Below are 27,949 nucleotides of genomic sequence, written 5' to 3'. Positions count from 1 at the left end.
AGCAGGTGATACTGCTAACATTAGCTCATGTAGTGACAGTGTTAACAGCGGCGCTCTGGAGCTTACCCACTCTGTTACGCAAGTGGCGTGTGAGCGCAGCTTTTCAACTGTAAATTTCATCAAGAATATATTGCGGAGCACTTACATCTTGAGGAATTCATGCTTATGGCTACAGAAAAAGACATTCTTATGGCTTTGGAAACTCATGGAATAATCGACAGGATGGCAGAGAAGAAGAGCACTGATGAGAAGTCTTCTCACTGCCTAAGGTAGGACATGCCATTCTATTCGCTGCTTAAGGCCACTGTGCTATGCTCTCTTTTTAAATGATGTGAGCTGATTAGTCACTCTGGGTCTTCTCCAATAGGGTGCAAGCATAGTGCTTGTCACAGCCTGACAATAGCAGTGAATGAATGCTTAAATAGTGTCGGTAGCATGAATTCCTGACTGTTAAGCCTGATGTTTGAACTGCATCAGATCAGCTGCGAACACAATGTCGGATGATTGCTCTCACATTTCCAGATCCTCATAGGAAAGCTTTTGCCCAGTGTGAGAATTAAGTTTTGGCTATTTTGTTTTCTGACTACAGCATTGCATTTTGTAATAGACTATATGACATATGATTATGTCATATTTATTTTATTTGTGAAGTTATGGATTGTAGCATAAGTGCATGGAGAGCTGGGTTGCTCATATCAATTGTCAAATGAATAAAATCCTAAGTGCGCCTCTCGGGGTTCCGACTTTTCCTCTAGACTATTTCTTGGCTATTTATTTATTACATAATTTTATGAAACCTTGTACACCTGTTATTAGGGTGTCAACCTGATATCTATTGCTTAACCTATATGTTATAAATAGCCTGATATTGTTTTATGACACTCAGTGCGTGCGTTGGGGAAAAATGGGGCCAGTCCAAATGAATATTGCCAGGGCCGAATTTTGTTCCCAGTCCGACCTTGGGAATGCTGCTTGAGGACAAATAGTGATGAATGTCACTTATGACTGTGCATTTTGGCCCGTGCAAAAGTAAAAATATTAATACTCAATGCCTGTTGAATGATAAGAGTTGTGAGTAGTTAAGATTTTATTCAATTAAGCCGATTTTCATCCAATTCTGCCTTTATCACCAGAATTCTGCTTTTTATTAAATTATCCATGTCTTCTTTGAAACAAGATAACGTTTAAGAGCAACTTAATCAATTCAAATCTACTTTCATCATTTTTTCTAATTTTTTAAATTTTGCGTGTGAGTTCCACCTCTCATACAAGGGCAAGATAAGCATTCAATATACAGTATATTCCTGGGAGATAAATGTAAGCATTGCTGGCTGCTCTTTAATCACGCTGTAACCATGAAGTCCCGAGTAAATATGCACAAAATGCCTTGTCAGCATATGCTCAGCAATATGGAGACATGTAGACTGTGTTTTTGGTCAGTTTGAATATAATAGTGGAGCACACAGTCAGGTTTAATTTGGTATAATAACTTGGTAGTCAGCAGAAATTACTGAGGAGGAGGTTCCTTATCTGTTTCTGAGAAATCGGGGAAGGCATGCTCCACTGATAAGCACATCTGTTTTATTGGAAACTGGGGAAAACGGCAAATATAGAGTATATTAAATGACACGCACTGAAATAAGCAACCTTTTGGACCTCAATTCAAACATGTAGGAGTGCTAGTTTCACGAATAATAAAAACTTCTTTTGCCATTTTTGCCTGCCAAACAATTTCAGTATCCTCTGGAAACATTTTTGACAAGAAAATAAGCAATTTTAAAACAGTAACATAAGAAAGTGGACTCATCATTGAGTCCTAGAAATATCATTTGTGAAATTTGCAATATAATATGTTGTGCTCTCTCACAAGTCACGCACAAACACGAACAGACATACAGCTTTCCCCCATTCTACACAAGTACACCGATGCACAGACACACACGTAGCTAAGACAGAAAGAAACAGACAGAAGCACACACACCCCATGGTGTACAAATAACACGGTTTTACACTTTCAAATAGCGTACTATGTCCACGCCAAAGTTATATTTTGGGTGCAGTTGAAACGCCAAGCACCACTTTTGGCACATGTGGAGACTCACTGTGTCTTATTTGCTGTTTAATCTTTCTCACATCTTCGGGAAGGCTCAGATATTCCGGATATCGACGAGGTCCTAAGGAGCAGTGCACAAGCAAGGTGAGCGAAAAATGTGAAATTTGTTCTGACACACCCTGCCCATAACTTTGTGAATAATAAGCAAATTAAACATAATACAGTCAATTGATTTGTCTTTCAATTGTCATGATCTTAGCCAACATTTTGCAATTTGTGATGGTGTGCCTTGACAAAGTGTTTAACTTTTGCTAACTTAGCTAAGCTAAATAATTTATTATGGAAGCTAATTAACCCGACCATGAGTTTATGTGGGTCACTGATCACAGCAATGATTTTGTCATTATCAGAGTTTTGTTATTAATTTGGTTTTAGCCAAAAGATGAAGCTTGACTGGCTACTAACTTTAGCTTGGCCCAGGTCAGTTCTTCATGCTAAGCTGACAATGTGTTTTATGCTGAATCTGCTCTGAGATCCGCTGAAACACCAGCCTAGGCCAACAATGTGATGCTTGCCCACAGCTTTGTTTAGTGGTTGGGACCTGTAGCTACACTAACCAAGAAGCTTGACTTCCAGGCAGTTTTATTCATATTATGTGACAGTCTTTGCTTTTACACTTTGTTGATGATAGCAGCTGTCGGCTTATAACGAAGATATACCTTTGTGTCTTTATATGTGGTCTAAAAAGTTGCACATTAAGTATTAAAAAAAGCTTTCGGATATCTGCACATCCCCTGCCCTGCTGCCCTGCTCTTTCAATGGCAATTGGTTTACAATTGACATTAAATTTTTATTTATTCTTTTTCCAGTGAGTACAGACATGCCAACTGTCCATGACATGGGGTGGAATGACGAAAAAAGAACAACCTCCACAAAGCCTTGTCTTCGAGATTCATTAGGTGGGTTGAAGTTTTCTCAATTACGAGGCCACCCAAAAATACGTTCCTGTTTTTCTGCAATGTACATAAGATGATGCCACCATTCAACTGATTGAAACTTTGTCATATTTGGGCAGGATACCGAAGGTATACCTGAGGAACAACCTTGTCAGATTGAAACATTGCTTGATAGTGTTCTTGTTTGTGAGCCTTGAGCAGTGTGTGGAGTCTTTTCTTTATAATATGGCTGAATATGGCTTGAAATACTGCAGTCAATAAATGGAAACCATTTTTATCTGTATATCTGTCTCTTTATCTGTTTGCAACATACGTTTGTGATGTATTCAAAATGATTTTTCTTTAACAACAGTAATGGTAGGAATACAGTTATGTTACAGAATTTCGTAGACGCACTACACAAATTTTGGATGGATATAGTTATTTACTTTTGATGTAATTTGTCTATAAACTCAGATGTTCATCAAGTTTGGCCTTGGTCTAGACAGTTATTTTGTGTATCAGCAATGATCTTGTTTTGATTGAGGGTTAAGAACAGCAATGTCTAGTCTTGTGATGTCAGAAAACCGTATCTGGAAAATGGCCACCCTTGAAAAATGAAAATGTCAGGGGTCACGTGTGTAGAGCTCTTTATTTGCAAGGTTTGACTGTGAGTGTAATACAGTGTTCCCAGCATTACTATATATGACATACTTATTTTGTCTACAAATTGCCGGCAAATTTTAATAAAAAACACACTCAAAATTAAAAATAACTTTTGGTTTGGTAGGTTGGTTTGACACAAGCATGTCCATGCAATTTATTGCAATGATTATCAGTTTCATTCTTGAATGTGATACAATAATCAATCTGTATGTCATGTATTTATTTTTTGGTTTTTAACAGATACAATATTTAACAGACCAAATGTTACATTTTAATTCAGACCCACTAGATGAAATTGTGAAATGTCTTTACAATAAAAGTCCACAACAGTATCAAATAACCACAAACTTGTTCTGTACTTAAGACTGTGTAGTTGGCTTTCACTGTCAGTCTAAGTGAGTCCAGATCAAACGGGGATGTGTTGCTGCACAAATCATAATGTAATTTTCTCTTTATGTAGTCCCTTCAAATATAAACATAACCCTTTTTACATCTCATGAGGAGATACAGCAGCCACTTCAGTTCATGTCCTTGGGTTGCAGAACTCCATAGAAACTCTCATCATGTGCATCTGCTAGAATAAGCACTATCTTTACAGAGAATGGTATGTAAAATCTGACCACCCACATTCAGAAAGAAAGTTTTACTGACAATAGAGGACTCAAGTCATAGCATTCAAACTGTATTTTTACAGTGAAAAGTGCTCCTGGGTTCATGCACTTGCAGTAATCCTACTTTTCAAATTACTAGTCCTACTACCAAATTGTAAAGACTCTATACGCTACTCAAGGCTCACAAACAAGAATCAAACAGACAGTGTTTCAATCTGACAAGGTTGTTCCTCAGGTATACCTTAGGTATTGTATATCTTGCACAAATATGACAAGGTTTCAATCAGGTGAATGGGTGCAGCATCTTATTTGGGTATACATGGTAGGAAATCAGGAATGTATTTCTTGGTGGTCTCATAGTTGAGATTGTAAATTTGTTGTTGTGAGAAAACTTTGACCCACCTTAATGAATCTCAAAGACAAGACTTTGTGAAGGTTGTTCCTTTTGCAGTCGTTCCACCCCATGACATGGACAGTTAGCATGTCTGTACTCACTGGAGGAAGAACAAATAAAAATTTAATGTCAATTGTAAACCAATTGCCATTGAAAGACCAAGGCAGCAGGGCAGGCTATGTGCAGATATCAGAAATTTTTTACACTTAATATGCAGCTTTTTAGACCACATAAAAAGACAGTGATGGAGGATTTTAACCAGTCAGGGTTTTTATTGCTATTTTCTTATTATTAACATACATGTGTTGTTAAAACCGCGTTATTTGTATGCCATGCCTGACATGGCAGGCTGAGACCTGGAGCACCTCTCAAGACAAACCTATGGCCTGTAACCAAGGCAATGGAAGCAGACGGATTTCCCTCAGCCATCACGACAACAAAAACTGTGTGTGTCAATATTCATATATGTGTGTCTGTATATGTTTTTTGTATGCACACATTTCTCTATGGGCAATTTCTAAACATAGATATGTTTGTAATTGTGTACAAGTTTCTCATTATGAGCAGTGTATGCATTTACAGGCAGAGGATGATTACATTCCCCCTCCATATTTGAGCATCTGAAAGCTCATAGCGTGTGTGTGTGTATGACTGTATCTGTCTTTCTCCTCATATCAGCTCAGCACAGCAGGTGCCTTGCTTCAGTACATTGCTGCAGCTAGTGAAGCTGAATGTATTGCAGACACCATGGGAAATATAAGCCAATACTTTCTGTGTGTGTGTGTGTGTGTGTGTGTGTATGAGAGGAAGAGAGAGAAAGAATGACATGACTCAGTGAGATGGAGAGGAGGAAACACAAGACAGACAGAGGGAGACCAATAAACTGAAAGTAGAGGTAAGTCAGGGGTGAAAAAGGATGTTGGTAAAAGAAGCGAGCAAAGAATTTTGAAAAAGGCATGCATACGCAAAAAGAGAAAGGTAGGAAGAGAAGGGGAAATACATAAAGACTTGAGAGTTTGGTGGGTCATTGGATAGAGGCGCGTTCAGGGTATAGACAAGCCGTCAGTTTAAATTCCACACAAGGTCAAACTTTTGGAACCAGGAGGACAAATAGTAGGAAAAAGAAAAAACGTCACGCAATGACTATGCTGCAGACATCCGCAGGGGCTAGTCAGACTCTGATGTGACAAGCGACCACTCTCACCAGCCCTCAAACTCCTTCCAGCCATCTGTCTTTCTCTCTGTCCTTAATGTATTCTATCTCTTGTCACGAGTAAAAATCCTGCATTTGCAAAATTTGTCAGCCATTGCATACTGAGCGCTCATTAAGAAACTATTTACAATAATGTGTGCCTCCAAACGCAAGAACTGTTAGAACCCCTTTAGTCTTTTATCGCAACTTGACTGGTCACATGCAGTGATGCCATCTGCTTTGTGATCTTTCCACCAACTTCCTCCTTACAACCACTATGACACCGAGTGAATGTCAGAAGACCAGCGCTGGACGATGTCTGCTTCCCGCTGGTATTTTGAGATCAGAAGCACCTGTTTGCTTTATCACTATGAGCACTTAGAGAAAGGACAAACAGGACGAGCCTTTCCAATGGGTATATTAGCATCAAAATCATTGCTATTCAATGGACTTACAATTCTATTAGAGCCAGCATGTATCTCTCTCCACCCATCATTTATCACTTGGTCTGGACTATATTGATCTCAATGTTTGGAACACCTGCGACACAGAAGGAGTTCAAAGATCAATTCGAAGCCTATGTGTCTGAATTCAGGGGCTGGATCTTCTGTTGTCTGCATTTTTAGACCAAATACATCATACTGTAGCAGCGCCTTATTTTGACCAAATTTGGAGCACACAATCAGTGTCCAACAGGTGTGGAGTCTGGAAATATTATATGGCCATAATAGTTGCCACATATTTGAGTTCAGGTGGTCATGAGTCACAGGTATATCACAATGAAAAAGTCACTTCAGAGGATAAATAACACAACTTTGTTGACTGTTTGAGAGAGACTAGACTTGGAAATGACATACTTACTTTTGATGAGGAGTGCCCAAATGGGAAAAACTTGGGGTTCATTTTAAGAGAAGATGCACGTTCAGTCTTAAAGGACAGATCACAGTTTTTCAGGTCTGTCTTCATACAATAGTTAGGTGTCCAAATGAACACAGAAATAGGTTTTTCTGGTCATAATCATTCCTCACTGTAAGTGATGGGGACCAAAATCCACAAGCCTCCCTCTGTGCAACAATATATTTAAAAGTTTATCTGAAGCTAATAAGAAGTTTAAACCATCCAAATGAGTCAAATCAAGTAGATATCTTTAAATTTTACAGTCTTTTTAGTGCCAAAGTGCCTCTTTTTGTTACTATACTTCCGCAGCTCAACAGTCTGAGGAAACGGAGAATTTGATGCTAAAAAGACTGTAAATGTGGCAGATATCCACTTGATATGACTAACTCAGACTGCTGAAGCCTCAGATAAACTTTTAAATGCATTTTTGCACAAAATGACTGTGTGGACACACTGTGGATTCATATCACTTACATTGAAAGCACAAAGGGGATCTTTTAATAGCCAGTAAGAACAGGAGGAATGATTACAGTGAGGAAAACCTCTTTCAGTGATCATATGGACACCTGACTGTTGTGTTAAGACATACTTGAAAATTTTGAACTAGTCCTTTAAGGTTCTCCAAAGGACCCATCTTCATGGGCCATTTGATCCCATAATTGCTTAAATACTTGAGGTTACTATTCAAAGAGAAAAGAGTGATAGAAAAACTTGCCATGTGCATGGGGCGATGGGAGTTTTCCCAGTTGACCTTTGGGCTGCAGGTGCTTATTTTAACAGCACAGACTGGAAAAATAAATCAGTTTTCAAAAATGACAAAAGGTTTTGCACACATACTGTACATATTTTCTGTCTGTTTACGATCTTTTCCCAAAGTTTCTATATCTTAACCTCAGTCCCTCTCAGTACTTACTTCTCATGTGTGTGTCTGACTTGTAAAGTCTTTATGTCAGTGTGGAAATCTATCCATGTGGTCTCATAATATGTTTTCTCAGTTTTGAAAACTGTGATCATTTTCCTAGACTGTGTGTCAGTGAATGGCTGCGGCTGACCGTTGTTGAGGTCCTGATGGAAGACAATTAAAGTCAGCAACAAAAAGATAGCAAACAAAATGCTCAGATCAATTAAACAATTTCTGGGAAAATGTGTGATATGTGAACTATACTGTGTATTTTATTCAGGTTTTCCTCTAAGTAGTACACAAAAAACACCCTTGTAACTCTCCCTGAACTGACAGAAGGGAGTGAGGAGATCAGAGGGAGGAGATGGGGATGAAGAGGATCTGGTTGAGAAGTAAGCCCTCATCTCTCTCATCTCTTCATCCATAAGTCAACAGGGGTCTACATGATCCCTTGTTATAAACAGAGGGAGAAAAAAGACTGAGGGCTTAGTAAGAGGAAAGAACAAGAGAGTGGGACTTGGCTGAGGCGGCAATTAAAGAATTTCACTGAGATCTGAGTTTTTGCTGCTTTCTTTACACTTTCTGTCCCTTTAAGTTAAACTGTGATTTATGGTTGACTTTTACTTCGGCCTTGACACATGAATGTGGCCATAAACAGACCAGACAGTGTCAGATTAAAAAAAAAAAAAGATTCTTTTTCCTTATTCACACATTTGTTATGAACATTACATATTTGATCTGTACCAATTCTGAGCAAATTCACTTTTACCAGCTAGCATATACACACCAAGGACGATAACTTTAACAATATCTCTAAATATATAGCTTTAAAAGTCGTTCTAACTTAAGTGGATGGCGGAGTCCACACAACAACTATAACGACAACAACAGTGGCAAACAACATCCCTTTCAGAGCAATTTGATGAACGATAGATACACTGATAATCAAAATCCATCCCCTAAACACAACAACATTTCCAGTAAAACTTCAAAACCTGCATATATCATCTTAATTCTGGAAACTGACTGATGACTTTATTTATTTGTATTTATTTATTTTAATACGGTTGTGCTCCTTTCTCACCACAGACTGACACACTGTAAATTGGAGTAGAATGACACCCAGAGGTGATCTCTTTAGATAAGTCTGTCTCTCTCTATTATGCATATCACACTTCAGTGTCTGCTACCATCAGTCGGTGCGATTTGGTCTCCTGCTACATCACAGCAACTAGTGTGCCGAAATACTTCTGAGCAACACATCAAATCACCACCCACCTGTGAACCCTTCTGGTTTTCTTTTTCTTTCTCTGTGCAACGTACAGCAGTAACAGGTCATCAATATCCATTTTCCTGAGCTGCCAACACAGTTGGATCACGCAGCGCATGCTTGGTGCCGCTATTTACAGAATGTTATTGCTCATAAGTCTGCATGCTCACATCGTTATTGTTATGGTTAATGTTATAGTTATTGTTCTTGGTGTGGACAGCCCTTAAATGACAGGGGTGCTGTAATGTGCTGTCTACACACCAGCAAGTCTGCATGTCAAACAGTATCTCTCTTTGCACACAGTTTGATTGTCTCCACTTCAAAGCATGGCGGTACGGCCTGAACTTTTAGATTTTCTCTTCACTTTCTGTCTATCTTTTCTTTTTGGCAATCGATTGGTCATGGTCCTGGAGTATACGCCTCTAATTGCAGGCATTGGTGAGTGGATCCCCGAGCTTCACAGGTGTTTCATGAAAGGAGAACAAACAACCTGAGACTAGCAGTAGATGAATGAGACAGTGAGAGTGTGTGAGAGACAGAGGGAAAGAGATACTAAGAACAAAAAGAATTATTAATAGGCTGTGATCCAGCCATTTATGATGCTAATTTTCCAGAAGAAAGGTGAAGGTGTCTCTGTCGTCCTCTTTCTCTCTCGTCTTCTCTCTGTTTACTGTTGTGTCTGTATTGTATGCTGCTAGTGTTTAAACAGATCTAAATAGATTTTCTTAATCTTATGATGGTAGAATGTGACATGACAAAATGTCAAAAAAAAAGAAAAAATCCAAACATGAAAACAAAGAGCAAAATTTCGTTCTTCATTCTGACTGTATTTGTACACTTATCTCAGTTTTTGTTAAAATTGTTGGTCAGTTAATTGATTAATTAGCAGCTAAACATTCACAGGTAGCAGATTTCCAAAAGCTGAAGTGATCAGTCAAGCTCATCCTTTTGTAAGCTTGAGCTAGTAAGCTAGTTTTATTTTATCAGGGGATCAAATGAGACAGTGCTGCAAGTTTGGCAAGAATTTGCTTGAATATGTTGAATTTAACAGGCACCCAGCGCATCCACCAACAGACAAGACCTCAGTCTGCCCTTGATCCTGTACGGTGAGTTTCCTCATTGTTATTAAGTAACACAAAATGTGTCCAGGTAAGATGGGGGAATTCATTCTATCTTTGACTGCTGACTGCGGATCTTACTGGCATTGAGAGGATGTGTGAAAACATGTGCTATCAAGGCCGCAACACAGAGGCACTCATAAAAAATGTTCTGAAAATAACATTTTAACAACAGGTTGGTTTCCTTATTATTACATACATGTACAGGGATGTACAAAGAGACTTCAGAATAGAAAGCACAGTGTTGTGCTTGAGGAGGGAAACTGCATGTTCCTCCAGCCGCTAACTAATTAATTGTTCTTCACTTCAAAAAACACTTAAAAATACTGCACTGTATAATAGAGTCTCACAATACTTTGTGGCATTTACTGTATTTCACAAATGCTTCATTGTAAACCAACAGATGCTACTGCAGACCTGATGTCAAAGTAGTATATACATATATACATATATATAGACATATAAAGACATATATATATACACATATATTATAAAATATTATGGCCTAAATTTTTACCCTTGGCTCAGAAGAGCTAGTGTGACAGCTTCCCACTTAGCTCCTGCTCTCCCAACAGTCTCTCCAGCAGCCGCAAAACACCAAAGTAGTCAGTTCCACCGCCCCAAGTATAAGCCATGAGGCACTGACTGACAGTTAACTTAAATGACAGTTTGAACCCTTTCTTGGCTAGTAGCATGTGGACTAAAACTCCTAAATCCAAGGAAAATATAAGTAGCATCAGTGTCCTTCTACATCTTTTGATAAGAACTGAACACAGCATATAAACAGGGAATATAACCAGCAGATGCCCTTGTGCGTAAGAGTGTGTTAATGTTCTTTGTAAAAAGTGACTACAACCTAGAGGAAGAAAATCATGCACACTCACTTCATCACATCATTTCCCCTGTACTTGTTTCCTTTGACCTTGCTTTTCCTGCTCTCCCTCCCTCCCTCCTCTTCTTCTCTTAAGTTATGGCAGTGGTGACTTTTTGACCCTGCCTTCTGCACTGTATTCTGTCTACAAAAGATTTCTGCTTGGTCAGTGTTAGAAAAAGTCTCATCTGTTTTCATCATTTACCTGGTTTACAACAGAGGCGAGAAACACACATGCACATATTCACATTTACATGCATAATACACAAAAAAGAGACTGTCCTTCCAAGCAAAACTAGAGCATCAGCCGTTTCAGCATTATACCAAAAAACAGGTTGACATGGGCAAGTGACAAAGCCCTCTACCGGCCGTAGTAATTTATCTGGGAGCAAATGAAGATATAGTGTGACATTAATATAAAGTGACAAAGTCCACAGAGGCAGGAGATTGGGGTGGATAGATGGGACAATTAAACTTTAACACGGGAGACTGCAGTCACCTACAGCCAACGTTGGTTTCTTTTAACCATGACCAATCCCTTACCTTAACCACACTGTTATCATTGTAACCATGACAATGAAGGTCCTCTAACCTTAACCGAGTAGTAATTTTAACCTAAACCCTAGCCCCAACCAAGTTGTTTTTGTGTCAAAACATAACCAAACTTTAACCACAATCAGAAAATGTTCTCTTGTTCTAGAGGACATGGACCACCAACCAACAATTTTGTTTAATAAGTGTAATACAGTGCATAGGCTATTTGTGAAGACTTTGACAAAAATTCTAGATCCATAAAAAATGACTAAAAAGAACATAAAAATGCTAAAAGCAGTGAGTTTAACGTAGCCCCCATATGTGAAATCTCATTACTTCTGTGGATTTCTCCTCCTCTTTCAATACACTACGAGGCTGTTTGGTGTGTTGAAAGCATCAAATTGCATACACAAACACATATGCACAATTCCTCATCACCTGTATGACCATAAACCAGAATTTTCTATTATATTTTTCTCAGTTGGTTCACTCCAGAAAATTCTGATTGCTTCTGTTGCAGCAAGTGTGGCACAAACACTGCAGGTCCAGTGGTTAGTTTGCAGAGCGTGCTGAACCCCTGCAAGTTCCCGACCCATTAAGTGGTTTTGCCCTGACTTCCTTTTGTTATTTGTTTGCAAGTTAACTTTGTTGAGAACTTCTTTTTCATGAAGGGCTCATAGGGTGAGCAAAGTGCTTCACCACGGCTCTAAGTCTACACACCCTATTCTCTCACTCTCTCCACTCTACTCCTTCATTTTTTTTGTCCTTATCAGACTACTACAATATTAATACATGTGTGCTGCAAGACTGAAATGAAGTAGAAGAAGGGACTCAATAATGCATAGCACCCTCTTCTGCATTTCTACCTCCAGGTGAGGCTTGTACAAAATTAGGACATTGAAATTAAGAGAGAGCTAGATTGGCTGAATGAAGTCTAAGTTTACTTTTTAACTGGCTGAGAAAGTTTTAGTCCTGATGCAGTTGGTTGAAATAAGTTTGTCTTCAGTCTGTGTGTGAGTGTTTGGACTGGTGGCAAGTCCCTTGCATGTCAGCCCAGCTGGAGAGCCAATGTTCCTGTCTTTATTAATTACTACCTGACACACACATACACTTGCTCACGCACATACCCAGACCTCCATTAAACTACTCCACGAAACACACGCAATTACACTTTGATTCAAACACACACCTGTCTCCAACAACGTCTCCTCTATTATTCTTGCAGTAATTCACATTTCAACACACACAAACGCAGCAGTAACAGGAAGCTAGTAATTTGTCCCCATATCCCCTCTGCACTTCTACTTACTCACGCTTGGTTAGGCCAGAAAGGGCACTGAAGAAGCAGACGAAGCAGAATGACGAGCCAAGCTGCTGCAGCCTCAACTAAAGGCTGCTAGCATGACCCAGCAAAAACCGTAGCGCGCTACACTGCATGACATGCTATATTTATGGAGAGTTTAGATCTTCTTCTTTGGGGCCAGATGCCAAGATTTTCTGAAAGAGCCAAAAAACATGTCAAACTGTTGTTCAGCTCTGCATTATTCATTTGCATAGCTTAGCAATGGCATTGGCTACTGTACATCGCTCCCAACTCTCATAACTATTATCTGTCATGCTTCCAAGCTTCTACACCATGCCGACCCTTCTTCTCATTTTCATTACCATCATTATAAGAGTCAAATGGCCGTTCCCTCATTTTAATGTGCCTGATAATTAGCCTACTTGTGAAGGGCACAATGTAAGCACAGCTGCCAAATCTGTCCACCAGAATGTTAACTAAAACAAAATGATAAGAAAGAGGGAGGGACACACACCAATGGGTACCAAACATTAAGACTAAACATTATGCAATGGTATAATAACTGTGATGTCATGTTTATCCTGGCAGTTTATCCTTGGAGCAGGTAGGGAACAGTAGGCAGGTGGATGCAAGATGCTCTCCTGTCTCTCTGCCATCAAGGTGCCCTTGTAGAAGGCATATAAACCTCAAAGGCTCGAGCGGTACTGTTAAGTAGTGATCGGTACAAGAGTGTGTCTGTGCATCTCCCAAGTGTGAGTATGCAGCTGTCAAATCATAAAGCAAAGGAATACTAAATACGAGCATGCATACACAATAAATCTCTGTGTACATGTATTAAAATTGCAAAATAAGAAATAGGCCTACATCATTATTCCAAAGATTTCATCACTGACCTGTCTTGGAAATATGATTTAAGAACAACGGGGACAATCGAGGAATTGTACGATGTGACAGAAATAAAATGTGTGCACCCTTTGCCAACTGTTGCAACGAAAATAAAAGAGTCCCTCTCTAATCTCATATTCCAACTCCAAAATGGCAGCATTTGCAAAAAGAACATTGAAGCCCACAATGCTGTGACACGAAAATGATGATGAGGGCACAAAAGAACTCTCTTTCCTTCTCTCATCATTCCTTTTGTTTAAATAGGTATTATGTTATAGCTTTGTTTGTCTTTTTCTCTCTTCCTCTCTCAGACAGTTTCAGCCTTCTCTGGCTGTGTTGGGGCTAAATCATCCCTTGAGGTGATGTCAGAGTTCGTGAGGGGACAGCAGAGTGACGTGCTGTGTGTGTATGTGTATGTGTGTGTCTCAATATCTACTGATCTAATGTCTCAACCACAATGCAACATTTTTAAAAACAGCCATTTGTGACCATTATTATTCTGCCATCCTGCAGAAAGATAGCATTGTAATGCAGGCTGCATTAGCTCACTGGTTAGCTAAAGCATTACCAAGGTCAACCATTGCAGTTTAACTGGTTCCATTGATATTAATAGGCACTGGCAGTGACTGAACCCTGTGGGATCACATCTCTGCAGGTTGGCAAGCTCAGGTATGGGCAAGCACAATATGCACAAGCACACACACACACACACACACACACACACACACACAGCACACTTGGACACAAGGACAACAGAGCAGACAAGCACAGACTCAAAGGCATAAACGCACACCAGTTCACACATGCTTTCACGTGCACAGACAGGCACATAGAAGGAGTGAGGAGATGCAACAGTAACATTTGTAGCAGCATTTCATGTTATTTGGAGCAAAAAAAAAATCACTTTCAGTCATTTCTTATTTGGTTCAGGCATGATATACCAATTCTCACAAAATCTCAGTGAATTTATACCAGACAAGATTTCCATTTTACCCAGTTTGTTATTGATTTGTACGGACTCACTCTACTCACTAAAATCCCAAATCCTGATGAGACAAAATCTCAAATGTGTTGGTAAGAATGACAGAAAAAAAAATGCAGCTTTAAAGGAAAATATCTTTTAAATCATCTGACAGCCACAAATCGAATGCAGAGTACTGCAGCTGTTCACCACTGACACATTTATAATTAATTGAAGCTCGGAAGTGAATTAATGTTAACACTTTTTCAAACTCAACATTATACAAATGGAACACAAGCTCTACCCTCTGTCATTTTGACGGTTAAAATGGATGAGCTTCTGTTTGTTAATACAGAGTGCAACACATACCCCGAACATCTGATCTCGATAAAACTTTCTTTAATTGTCTAATTACTCCTATTCAATACCACTGTTGTCTAGATTTACTGTGGCATCTACTCATTGCCTTACTGATGGCTTCTATGAGTGATGTCTGTCACTCTCTTTCTCACTTTGTCTCTTTTACTGCTATACCCTCTTCCATCTGCCTCACTTTGCCTTACAGATGGCTGAAGCAACTGCAACTCATTATGCAATGGTGCAAAAACTACAATTAAGAAATCAAGGAAGAGAGGATGGAAGAGAGGAAGAGTGATAAAACTGGGCAAGCGATGAAGCGAAGGAGAGAGAGAGAGAGAAATGGGGTCCCATACTAATCACATGTAGCAAGGAAGCAAATTCAGCACATTTCGAGAAATTACTCACTCATCAGCAGCAACTGTCTTCTAATTGATGTCCATCTAAAGAAACATCTCCATCTATTGTGTTTAGTATTTAGGCTATTTTTTCTTTAATTTGTATTCTTCTATGTTTAACTAAGTGATATATCGGTGGGCATCAAAGAATAACACCCTGCTATTGATTATCTGACCCCCTCTACACTACCAACATGATACCTGTATCTCAACATTTTATGTGGATAAGAGGAAATGCATATAAATGGAAAGTGTATGCTATTCGATCAGGAAAGACTACATCTGGCTTGTGTTGTGACTGGATCCAAGCCAGGTGTAAAATCTGGACAGTGACAAAATTCTTGGGAAGAAAATCCAATAATATATTGAAATATATTGAAAGGTCACCTGACTCTGCCTCTTCCTGCAATCTCCAGTTTGCCCATTAAACACTAAAGACGGTGCCTTCCTCTGTAAGAGAAAATAGCAGCATCGCTGTCCTTGACCTGGGATGAGCAGAACAGAATCCAGATAGAGAGAACGTTTATGAAAGGGGACATATCATGCTTTTTGTGATTATCTGTCATTTTCATACTGTTATGATGTTGGATGTTAAACATGGTCAAAGTTCGAAAACTTAAGGTGAACATATGAAAGATGTTCCCTGCAAGTGAAACACAGCCTTTCTGTAGCCTTTGTTGCTAAGGTTGTTCCATGGGTTGTTCATGTTGTCCACTCGCTTATTTCAGCACAGATTTGGGCTCAAACATATGAGAAGTTTCCATTTTGAGTAAGAACAAGAAAAGAAAGTGAAATCCTACCACTACTGTTTGTTTGCATAATCTCCATAACTGCCAGAACAGAGTGGGCTCATTGGGAAGGAGGCCTTAAAGAGACAGGACCTAAAACGGCCCGTTTCAGACAAAGGCTGAACTGAGGGGCTGCATAAAGGGTCTGTATAAGATAAATCAGTATTTTTTTGAACTTTAAATCATGCAAAGATATTCCAGTAGAGCCCCAGAATTCAAATATAGACCTGTAAATGTGTATGATATGTCCCCTTTAATACCAGTTGAAAATGCAAAGGCCTGTGATCAGATGTCACAAACCAGATAAGGTATCCAGATACAGATCTCATGTTAATACCAGCTGTAAATGTGATTGATGTGTTGGTGGGTGTGATCTTTTGATGAAAGTGACCATTTTGGATCAAAGGATCATTGCAATCAGCACTGAAATCCTGTACACACACTAGAAACATACAGAGGTAAGAATAAAAGAGCACTCAAGGTCATCAATTTTGACACAGGTGTTGAATAGGAAACACATTTACAGTTTGCAAAGATCCACACAAACCACTGGAATCTATTAATAAGGTGTCTTGTCAATGAACCCATATAACAGGCACGTTTTACTGTATGTTTGTTCCGATCAATAACTCACTGGAGCGCTAAATGACGAGGGGCCCTGGCCAGATGGGTGTTAGGTAAGATGGAGGTGTGTGTGCGGTGGGTGTTGGTAATAGGACAAAGGGTCACAGTATCCTTCCACAACTGCAAAAATACACATGCACGCATAAACTGAGCACACACAAATCTGTGTAACATTCAACATTCAGCTCAATGTTAATTGTGACATTCAGAGAAAAAAAAAAATCATGAAAAAGGCTGAGTGATGAGGAGCAGGAGTGAGAGAACGTGTAAGTGAAACAGATGGAGTGAAAACAAATGTATTGTGATAAAATCATTTAAACAGCGCTTGGCTCTCTGAGGGCCCTGGCTGCCTTTGCACTCCCTCTAACACTCGTTTGGGAAAATAGCCAAAAGGATGGGCCAAAAGGACACGCAATATCTCTCATACTCACACTCATGCTCTCTCCCTCTCTCCCTCCCCTGCCAAGAGACTAAATTGTACAGAATTGTGCTGTCAAGTCTCATTTGTGAGAGTAATAGCGCACTGGGTATTACTTGAAGACAGCAGGTTGTTTGGCGAGTTCTGATGAATCATGTTATTTTCATGATGATAATGTATGTGATCTTAGCTGAAAGAGAGAGAAAATATGTGTGTATAAAAAGTGATTGCCTCTAAAAAAGTAAATGTGGAGAGATGTAAGTTGGTATGTGCCTATACAGCATAAATACATGCACACAACCAAACACCGTAAGAACCCTAATTGAGGTCAGTGGTCTTTAGTAGGTTGCAATAAAAGCAGGAGGAGGAAATGACATGTCAGTCATTTTGCCTGAGCCCAAGTCAGGGCAGGGGTCAACCGACGGAGCAAAACTGCGTATAAGAATTTTTTTTTTTTCTTTCTGTATAATATGGGGTCAACATAGAGGCCAATTTCTCTTTTTCTTACAAATCTAGTAGTTCACATTTTTCCACATTTGCATCATGATTCCTTTTGCTGCCAATTCCTCTGTTGGCCTTGGGAGGGTGTAAAATGATGTGCCTGCTCTGACAGACACACATGGAGTTGCCAGACAGGTGCAGATAATCCTGCCAGGGCTCTACGAGTCTCTGGTGTAGAGACCAGGACACCATTTGACATGCGACATGCAACAAAGGTCTGCTGCTGGATTCAAACTGTGGACATTGTGGTTATGTGGCATGGATCTCAACCAATAGGCTACTGGAGCACGCCGCCCTTGAAATGTTTCACGCTTTCTTTTTACTTGTCGACCAAATGTTTTACATGACAAGCTCATGAAACACTTTTCTCTTTTCTTCTCTCCTTGAGGCACCTTTCATGTACGTTACCACGTCCCCACCAGAGATGCTTTCTGCTCTACTCCCTTATTGTATCACTCCTCTATTCCTCCTTTCTTTGTTTCACTCTTATCCCTCCCTCCTCAACCATTGAACAGTTTGTCCCTCTCTAAGCTGATTTCACTTGAGGTTGTTGCAGTTCTGTCAGTGACTCAGGCGCTGATTCAGTTACATGACAGTCTACAGAGTTTTTGAAGAAACTTACCAAGTCAGCTACTTGGGGAGAACATCAAAAGCTGTATGGTTATGTGTGTGTATTTGTGTGTGTGTGTGTGTGTGTGTGTTGGTAAGTTTAAAGCTTGTGTTTAATGACCTAAGCCCCAAGGCTCATTTGAGCTGCAGATACCAGCAGTCAACTAATGTCCAAACATCTGGGTGGTCTCACACACAGACACACACACAAACATACACACACATATGAAGGCTGAGCTTTTATCACTGGCCAGAGGAAGGGTTTTAGCATCCGCCCTGACAGATGCCGCCCACACATCAACACACACGCACACGCACATGCACACACAGACACACACACACATACACATACACACCATATCCAGCGGAAAAACAAACACCGAAGAAGGATTTAGGCTGAGTATGATCCATATGTGTGTAACATATATCTGACAGCTAGGATTATGTGTATATATGAGAGTGAGAAGAGCGCAAGAGAGAGAGTAGTATGTGTTTGTGTGTTTGTGTGAGACAGTGACAAAGCAGAGCCATTTCAGCAGGTCCCTAGCGGTCACTAACTCTCTCTTTCTCACCTCTCCCTCTACATATCTTTTTTTCCTCTCTTTGACACTCCCTCTATCCATAACTCCACTCTCTTGGTTTCTTCTCCCCTTCCCCCCCTTTTCCATCCTCTTTCTGCCTTCCAGAGCTGGCGGAACAATAAGGGAATACACACAAGAGAGAGTAAAGGTCACTGGACAGAGGTCAGGGAAGTGGCAGAGGTCATTGTTGAAAGTGCACATTATGGATACATCGTCTGTCCACGGGGTCAATGTGTGGAGATATAATCACTAAATCATAAAGGCATGAAGTGAGTCTGCTCCACTAATCTGAATTCTTTCACTGTACAAAATACTATATCCACCCGTCCTTTCCATGAAACACACCTCAGTTCACTTCAATGTAGAAAAAGAGATGCATGAAGATGGTAGGAGAACAATTGTTTTGATTAAATTTAAAAATGTAATTTCAAGCTTGACAAAAATACATTTTTATAAATACATATTACTGATATAGCCTGAAAGGCAGTTTAATGCCAGCTATTACGATGGTTGTGCAATTTACTGGTATTCTAATGTTGGTTAAATGCTGTGGGCTAGTGTCCCATATTAAGGCATAAATTTTTACACATGCAACATTACAGCAACTTTGGACTATAACATATTTCAGCCTGATATAATTGTAAAACTATTTTCATAGGTGATTCATAGGAGAACAATGGTTATCAAAATAAATAAAATGAGATGCGTTTTTAATCTGATTTCAGTCCCTGTTCCACACAGTTCTTACACTGTTAATATTAGATGCACTCAGCCAAGACATATTCTCTCTGTATCTCATGTATTTTATGTATTTGGTACCAAATGTATCAAATCTTGGTGCACAATCTCTGTTATTTGTCTGTCTGTGCCACGCATTTATAACTTCATTTAGTCCCTCTTCCTGTTACTTAGACCTTTTGTCTTTTTTTGTCCTGATCTCAGTGTAACTCTGCCCTCCCTCCCACTCTCTGTCTCTCTCCCTTTCACTGTGGAAGAGGTCTGAAGTTGCAGTCACCAGAGCAATTAGAGACTTCATGTTCCTCCTCACTGTCAAGAGGAAACAAGGATACACACATACACACATGACGCACACACACACCATCCGTCCTCAGTACTGACAGGCACTGGGCAAAAGTTCACTCTGCCACTGTGCTAACTATCTCCCTTTTTCTTCCTCTTTCTATTCCTCCTTAACACTGTCTCCTTCTCACGCTCTGCCTTTTCAAGAAAAGTGCTAACTAGCTATCTCTCACATCTTCCCCTTCTCTCTTTGCCCGCCTCTCCACAGGCTATCATCCCTCTCTTTTGTCTCCGTCTTTTCTCTTTTTCTTTTATCATGTCTCTCAGAGTGAAGTTACAGCTTGTCCTTCACTCAATGTCTTGCTTTTGTGCCTCTCAGGAACTCTTGGCCCCTCCTTGTGTATCTACGCAATAATTACCCCTTCTTGTCCTCTAGCCTCCATCTTTCTCTCCCTTCCATTCAGTTTGTCACATGTGTTTGCAGTAAATTTGATATTTTGTGACGTGGAGTTGAGTCACTGAACATGTGCAGTGCTGCAAAAATGCAGACTGCATCCACGAATGACCTGAAAATGAATATTGTGGCTGCAATTACTTGAACAGAAGTTCATTTAACATCTCCAGTGTGTCTATTTCTTGGTCACACTTTTCTCAGTTCTCAGTCAAATTAACTGAAATGAGCAAAACGCTGCATCAAGGTTGAATGTCACTATAAGCTTCTTTATCATATTATATTAGATCGATACAGTGGGCTCTCCAAAAAACCTTCTTGACTTGAACACTCATCTTAAACTTTTCTCCAACTATTAGGCATTCGTGAAATGTTGCCATGTTCTAATATCAGAGTGCCTTGAAGAAATTAAATTCCCCCATCTGTCAGCTCTGTGAAACTCACTTTGATCTCTCCCAGGTGAACACCGGCTCAGCCATAAACCCACTACACTCCCTTTTCATCAGGGGAAATGAGAGACCTCGAATGGCAATCTTATATTGCAGCCATTGTGGTCTTGTAGGCTTGTTGTGTGTCATTCATCCTTTGTGAAGTGCAGCAAGGGCACCATCACACATGGCAGCTGGGGGAAGGTGAATCACACACTACATCATGCAAACCACAGGCTGGAGTTTTGTGATCACTGATGCAGTGAATGTCAATCACCCGCTGAAGCTCTAGTGAGGGAAACTCAGTTTACAGTCTGATTCCACTCTTTGAAAGATGCTGCGAGATTTCCGTGACTTGACCTCCAACATGTAAGGATGCGTGTGTGGTAGATTCATCTGAGCTTCGCATAATTGTGACCTATAAATTCGTAACATGACGCTCATGCCCTACAGCCAGGACACAAAGACAGGTTCTCTGCTCAAAGGCGCTAAAAGGGCATGTGATCTGCTGGTCTCCTTGATATTGTAATGAGTCTTCTTGGTCTGCTAATGTGCTCATAAGTATTCATTACTAAAGGGTGGACCTCAAAGCCTGAACAGCAAGCGGGCAAATGGTTCATGCTGAAACATACTGACGATCAATCAAAAAGCAGAATATTCATAAACATCCCTTAGTGACTCACGCTATCCTCTCATAGTCCCTGCAAACCTAAAAATTGGACTGGAAATGTTCCCAGGATTCATAATAGCTGTTTGTTCTCCTTTGTAAAACATAATGTCTTTGACACAACCTCGCTCTTCTTCCGAAACAGTCAACGGCACAGCCAGGCTTCATAATTACCTGAAGTTTATCCTTCTGTTATCTAAAATATATTCAGTCTGCAATATACACTTTAACAAGTAAAATTGCTTGTTTACATATGATGAATCATTTAGTTAGAGGCTTATTTTCTTCCCCCAAATCCTGTACATCTCATTTTAGAATTAATATTCTGCTATTTGTAATTAATATATATATATACAGAAATACTAACTATGTTGCGACATGTTTAAGCATGCAACTAACGTTTGCTATTTATTGTTTTTATAGCATTAGCCATAGGCAAAACACAGCAGGATGTTCCCGGAAAAGACAAAAAATATTCCACAACATAAGGACAGACTGTGAGCTGTCACATTCGATTTATTAGTAATTCTGTCTGCTGGCATTTTAGCTTCTTAGAGTAACAAGACAAGAATATTTTGAGTAGAATAATTATTGCTTTGCTTATCTGTAGCTGTCTTTACAGCTGCCTCCGGTAATAAGCATAGAATTCATATTCAAACTAATAACATGTAAGCTTTTACTGCTTTTGTTGAAATAATTCTGTTTCAGAGTCAGTGCTGCGGAGAGTTGCCCTCCTGCTCTGATGGAGGAAAAGAAGCAAAATACAAGTCAGAGTGCATATTACATATTATATTGTAAGATGTGAACTACTTTCAACTCTAAGCACTGGCCTGTCACTAATTTAGTTAATTTCCATATTGCAATCAGTAAATTCTAGCATAAAAACTTTGCATTCACTTTCCAGAATGTTTAGTACAGTTTTATCTGCATGTCTGTACACATTCATATTATGCATAATAACAAATGCACAGCACAGCACAGTCTATACAAATACACCTAATGTTCTTGCTCTTGTTCTTGCTCTCTTAGGGTGAAGAAGAGGAAAGACATGATTTTTGGGAGTTTGGGAACTCATAGCTGCAGTAAAAAAAAAAAAAAGTTCTCCTATTATTTCCCGAGTCAGACGTCACATTGATTGCTCAGGAGTGGCGACATTTGTGCACTCCATGACATAATTCAGCTGCAGTCTCATAAATGCCCGCCTGAGCAGAGACGGAGAGGTCGATATGGTGACATCAGCGGAGATATGGACAAGTTGTTGGCTTCAAGCTGAAGCCGCATGCACCACAAACATCTTCTCATAATACACATGACCCTCCTTTATAGCTTAATAGCTTTCCATCGCTATAATGTGCCGCTAATGGATAACTAGTTAAACATCATTTCGCCTTCATTGAAGAGCCCAAGGCTGACGACTAACAAAGGGATGTTCTTAACTTAACCAGGCAGCTACTCATCATTTCACCTCATTTCAGCCTCATTACTGTGCTCACTGTAACTTTCTTCTCTCAAATACTCGTATTGTTGAGGAAAGCTCTGTATTGGAAAAAATTCTGATCTATTCAGGAGAGTTTTAGGGAGGTCACAAACAAAGAACAGACTCACTGCAGTGCAGAATGACTCATACAATTTATATAGCACTTTGTGGATAATAGATGAGGAATAGCAAACTACAAAGCACTCACTTGGATAAAAAGTACCCTGCAGTTAGTAGTGATGGAGCCATTAAATGACTTATTAAATTCTCTCAAGAGTCCCAGTTTGTGTAAAGCAATACTTCTGAGTAGAGCTGACATAAAAAAGAAAGATATGATTCTTTTATAAGTTAAAAAATAAGGCAGCAACAGTGATGGTGACAGGCGGAAAACAAAAACAAAAGAAAAAAAAAAATCCTGCTTGTTCATGTTTGTGTGTACATGCGAGCGTATAGTATACATTTTATGTGTGTGTGTATGTGCATTGGCTCTTCTGTTTGTGCACCCTTGACATTTTATCTGTGTGGTTTATCCAAAAGCAATCTGCCCTGCTGTTACTGAGTTCAGACAAATAGGCTCAGCTGTCTGAAGTATTGCTGCAGTACAGCATATAGCATAACACGGTGCTGAAGCAGTAGGCGGATAATGTCAGCCAGCCATCTGAATGTAATTCTCTTCGAAGAATGTCACATTGAACTAACCCATAACCCAATTATGGATGCAATTCAGGAATGGTGTCTACATAATCCATAATCCAACAGTGGTGGATCGTGATAGCGCACGCACGCACGCGCATTTGTAAACATGGACTGATGCATACACATGTAATACAGTATGTGGACGTACAGCACAGTCCTTGTACACACAGACACTGGCAATAAAAAAAGAGCAAATTACAAAGGACGACTTAAAGGCATCCTGTGCAGTTTCTGATCTCTACTAGCATTATGGAGCAGGACTTTTATGCGTTGGTCCCTGTTTTGTTTGCCTCATGCTCATGATGTGATAATTGTGATCCGTGATAAACATAATCCCACAAATGGTTTCATACTATTCCAATGATTTACAGGTGGTGTAATGCGCCAAGAACACAGCAATATGCCAACAAAGACAGAGGAGAAGAAGACGCCAGAGCTAGTAATCATAAATGTAAACAATGCAGGATTTTTGAATACTTAAATATAACCTTTGCAAATGTTTTATGAGGAAGAAAATACATTTGACACGTGTTAGACCTCAAGGATACAATGCCTTTTGGTAAGGAACACTCACTGTAAACATTACTTTTGATTGTTTACGAGAAAAAAAAACTCCACAGGGCGCCTTTAAGCTTACTCTTAAGACCACAAGGGGAAGAGGTACACACATGCCATCTCTTCCTAAGTGACATTTCTAGCAAATCTAAATAGTTAATAAGTGCGTCTAAGTCACAAGCACAAAGGTTGTGAGATTGTTCACAAACACACTGCATGTCACACAGTGGAGAAAGTGGACTGAGTTTCTGGAACAGCAAAGCAAAGTTTGTGGTAAATTCACACATTCAAGTCAATTCAAATATTTAATGTAATTAACAGATTCTTAGAAAATGATTGCATTAGTTCTGTCAAGTCCTGGTGTTCTTTAGATTATAAATAAATAGAATAAGAAAAAAATGAGGTTAGTGGCTAACACAATGTAGCATTTCCTGTTTTAGTATTCCTATTTATCTCTTAAAATTTTAAAACCCTCAACCTCAAGCTGCTATAGTATAAAAAGCACATGTTCATTGCAACCTAACTACTTTGAAGGAGTAATGCATGTAAAAGAGGTCACACAGAGTGTGTATGCACTGAGACTCAGTACTACAGTAGTCATTAGAGTCACTTTAAGCCCTTCATCTCTTCTTCAGTGTTCCCCTCTCATCTCTTCCCTCTCTCTTAGACAGTACAGGCACTAATGGAGTTTGGACTAGACCTGAGGGAGAAGAGAGAGGGAGGAGGAGAAGGAAAGACGGAGGGAGGGAAGAACGAGGAAGTGAGCATGATTAGAACCAGTATTGGTTTTTGGATTTATTTTGGAAGCGTAAGCATTAGTATTCTTAGTATATTAGTATCCTTGTCTCCTCTATTTTATTTGTCCTTTACAGAGGTTTATCTCATTAATGTTTGCACCTCTTTTAAAAAGAAGAGATTTTCCCCGGGGTAAAAGGACAACAGTTCATATTCTACTTGAAGCAGAGGCTCATTAAAAAAAAGTGGAGCACTCACATTATTGCACAAGATGAAGGCATAAACGTAAATTTGAGAAGATACGTCATCTGAAGGAAGAGGGAAAGGGATACGTGAGTAGAGAGGAATGATTGAATCTGCGAGTGAACAAAATAGAAAGCAAAAAAAGAGGAAATGACAGAAAACAGACAGGAGAACAAGCAGAAGATGAAAGAAAGACACAGAGTGCCGCTGTGAATTAAAGACAGACTTTTGATGTTCTTTAATAAAACATCTGTCAAAACAAGTGGAACAACCATTCAACTTCTACACACACACACATCCATCATGTTGCACACCTCACGGCAAGTGTCATTGCAAAGAAGACGACATAAATCTACCATGTAGCCCCACAGCAACTTTTCCAGCTAGAACCACGGGAAAGACAGAAAGCAAAAGTTGAGAGAAGGAAAAAGAATAAAAGAAAAAAAACGTAGAAAGACAGAGCCAGAAGGTGAGCGAGAGTAGGTGATGTGTCCCAGGTGTGTGCTCTATCCTCAGCAGTAGTTAAGAGCAAGGCACGGCAATGCCTCAGCCATCCGTCACCATGGAGATAACAAGCTGTCAGGGCCAGGGAGGATCATGGGCCACAGAGGCCGGTCACTCTGCTTGAACACCACAGGAGCCAATCAGAGGAGTAGGGGAGAGGGTGAGATAATGTGAAGAGAAAGATCGTTACTGGCATCAAGCTCTTCAGTGGAAAAGAGGAGAGGAAAAACGAGAAAAAAAAGGGAGAAGCCGAGAGCATAGAAATGACAGAAGGATGAGAGGATGACAAGAGGTGAGTAGCACAGGGGGCAAAGCATGTGACAGTGTCAGGACAACACAAATGTCAGAGAGGGAAAGAAGGAAAGAAAGAAATATAAAGGAAAATATTGTTAAGTGCGGGTAATTGTAATGATTTCGGGATGCGGAAAGAAAAAGGACAGAGCCCAGAGCCATAGATCAGTCAATGCTCTGCTTCTAAACAACTCGAATACACATCCCAGCACATTTCCTGTCTAAAATGCTGTATAGTGCAAGTAATTACCCTGAATTTCCACTTTGAAAATACAGCTTAAAATGCCCCTATACAGTACAATGTGCCCACTTTGCAATTATAACTTAGAAGTCTGGAACAAACAGTACAGAAGAGGTGCAACAATAGAAGAAGTTGCAAACAAAAAACAGAAAAAAAACCAATGTTCAACAAACTATTTCCACAGGAAAAATCTGTGCTCTTTCAAATCATTGAAGAATTCTAACCATTTAAAAAGCTGGGAGCCTAAAACTCCACAGAAGATACTGTAACTTCAAACACAACGGTACGTGATACTAGAAGAGGAAAAACTGCTATCTATCTTTCTTTGTGTTTCTAGCCTGGATAACTGTTGACAGGTCAAGTTTCACTGAATGCAGTTAATTGCGATGTCTGAGGTATAATGAAGTATGAGTGACCTGACATGTTTTCATCTCGGTCTGTAGAATAAAGCTTTGATGAGAGGTAATCTTCACCGCGTGACTAAGACACAGTGCAACAGGCTGGCTGGACGGTATGTCATCCACTGCGAACACAGAATTATAGTCTTTTCTTTCCATTCAGTGGACTGACCAGGTGAAAGTGGTGAATGTTTTTGCCTGTTTGGTGCAGATGCTGATGAAGTGAGGCAATAAAAGCAACTGAAATTAACTCACAGCTTCTTCAAAAAGGTAAGATTTAACATTGAGAAGGTGGAAAAGCAACTGACACACCTAGATGGGACTGGATATGTCACTGCCTGTGTGTTTGCATATATCTGTGAGTGTGTGCATGCATACGTTTGTATAGTGCATAAATTTTTGCACGGTAATGAATCCATTCAGAGGTGAGCGGGACCGTATTAGGACACACATCTGATCTGCTATCAGTCTCCATAGGAGTTAAGTGGCAGCTTTTGCATTATCTCTGAGTTGGTATTAAGACAAGCAGAGCAGAGGGCAGAACTTCTATTTAAAAAATGTCAAAATAAATGCACAGATAGAAATATAAGCCTACAGGTCAGATTTAAAGGGGATGTATCATGCACATTTCCAGGTCTATATTTTTGGATATTTTGGATATCTCAGCATGACTTACAGATTTATCTTATACTGGCTTTTTATGCAGCCCACAGTTCAGCCTCTGTCTGAAACAGGCTGTTTTAGCTCCTGTCTCTTTAAGGGCCCCCCAATAAGTCCACTCTGTTCTGATTGATTAGATTCCGAAAGGTGTGTCTCAGGCAACTTCTGGCGGCTTGGGAGTCTAATGTAAACAAACAGCGGTAGTAGAAATGTTCTTTACTTGAAATGGAAACTTCTCAGATACACCTGTACTTGTTCAAGCCTGATTCTGATCTGAAATATGCGGAAAACATGAACAACCCATAGAACAACCTTAGCAACAAAGACTATAGAACGGACAGCCGTTCGTGGCCACGCGTGAACAATCTGAAGTCAGCTTGAGCCCTGGCTTTTGACTTGCAGGGAGAATTTCACATATGTTCACTTCAAGTTTAGAAACTTTGACTATGTTTAACATAGACATCCAACATCATAACAGTATATAAATGACTGAAAATCACAAAAAGCATGTTAGACACATTTCTGTCATAACACACAGAATGCATAATATAGCTAAGTACACGCGTGTTTCTTGGCCAGTACAGATATCTGACTATAACAAAGAGAAAGTAGGGGAGCAAAGTGGAGGAGGGTGAGGGTGCGAGAGGCAGAAGGAAGAAGAGCAGTGACACAGAGGAAGAAAATGATTAGAGGGAGAGGAAACTTCTTTGACTAAA

The 27,949-nt window shown here is 39.7% G+C and overlaps 1 protein-coding gene and 1 long non-coding RNA gene across 3 annotated transcripts in view; one reads left to right on the top strand and one right to left on the bottom strand.

Annotated features, from left to right (window-relative positions):
* Window positions 1-27,949, bottom strand: part of cacna1ia (calcium voltage-gated channel subunit alpha1 Ia) — a 125,501-nt gene that overhangs the window by 94,423 nt on the left and 3,129 nt on the right. The window lies entirely within an intron of this gene.
* Window positions 26,367-26,828, top strand: LOC121883817. The gene is made up of 3 exons (XR_006092268.1): window positions 26,367-26,458; window positions 26,619-26,686; window positions 26,785-26,828. It is a non-coding gene; the product is annotated as an uncharacterized LOC121883817 (long non-coding RNA).

Source organism: Thunnus maccoyii, chromosome 18 (genome assembly GCF_910596095.1).
Source record: "Thunnus maccoyii chromosome 18, fThuMac1.1, whole genome shotgun sequence".
Taxonomy (NCBI): Eukaryota; Metazoa; Chordata; class Actinopteri; order Scombriformes; family Scombridae; genus Thunnus; species Thunnus maccoyii.
This window is presented reverse-complemented; position numbering and strand designations above follow the sequence as displayed.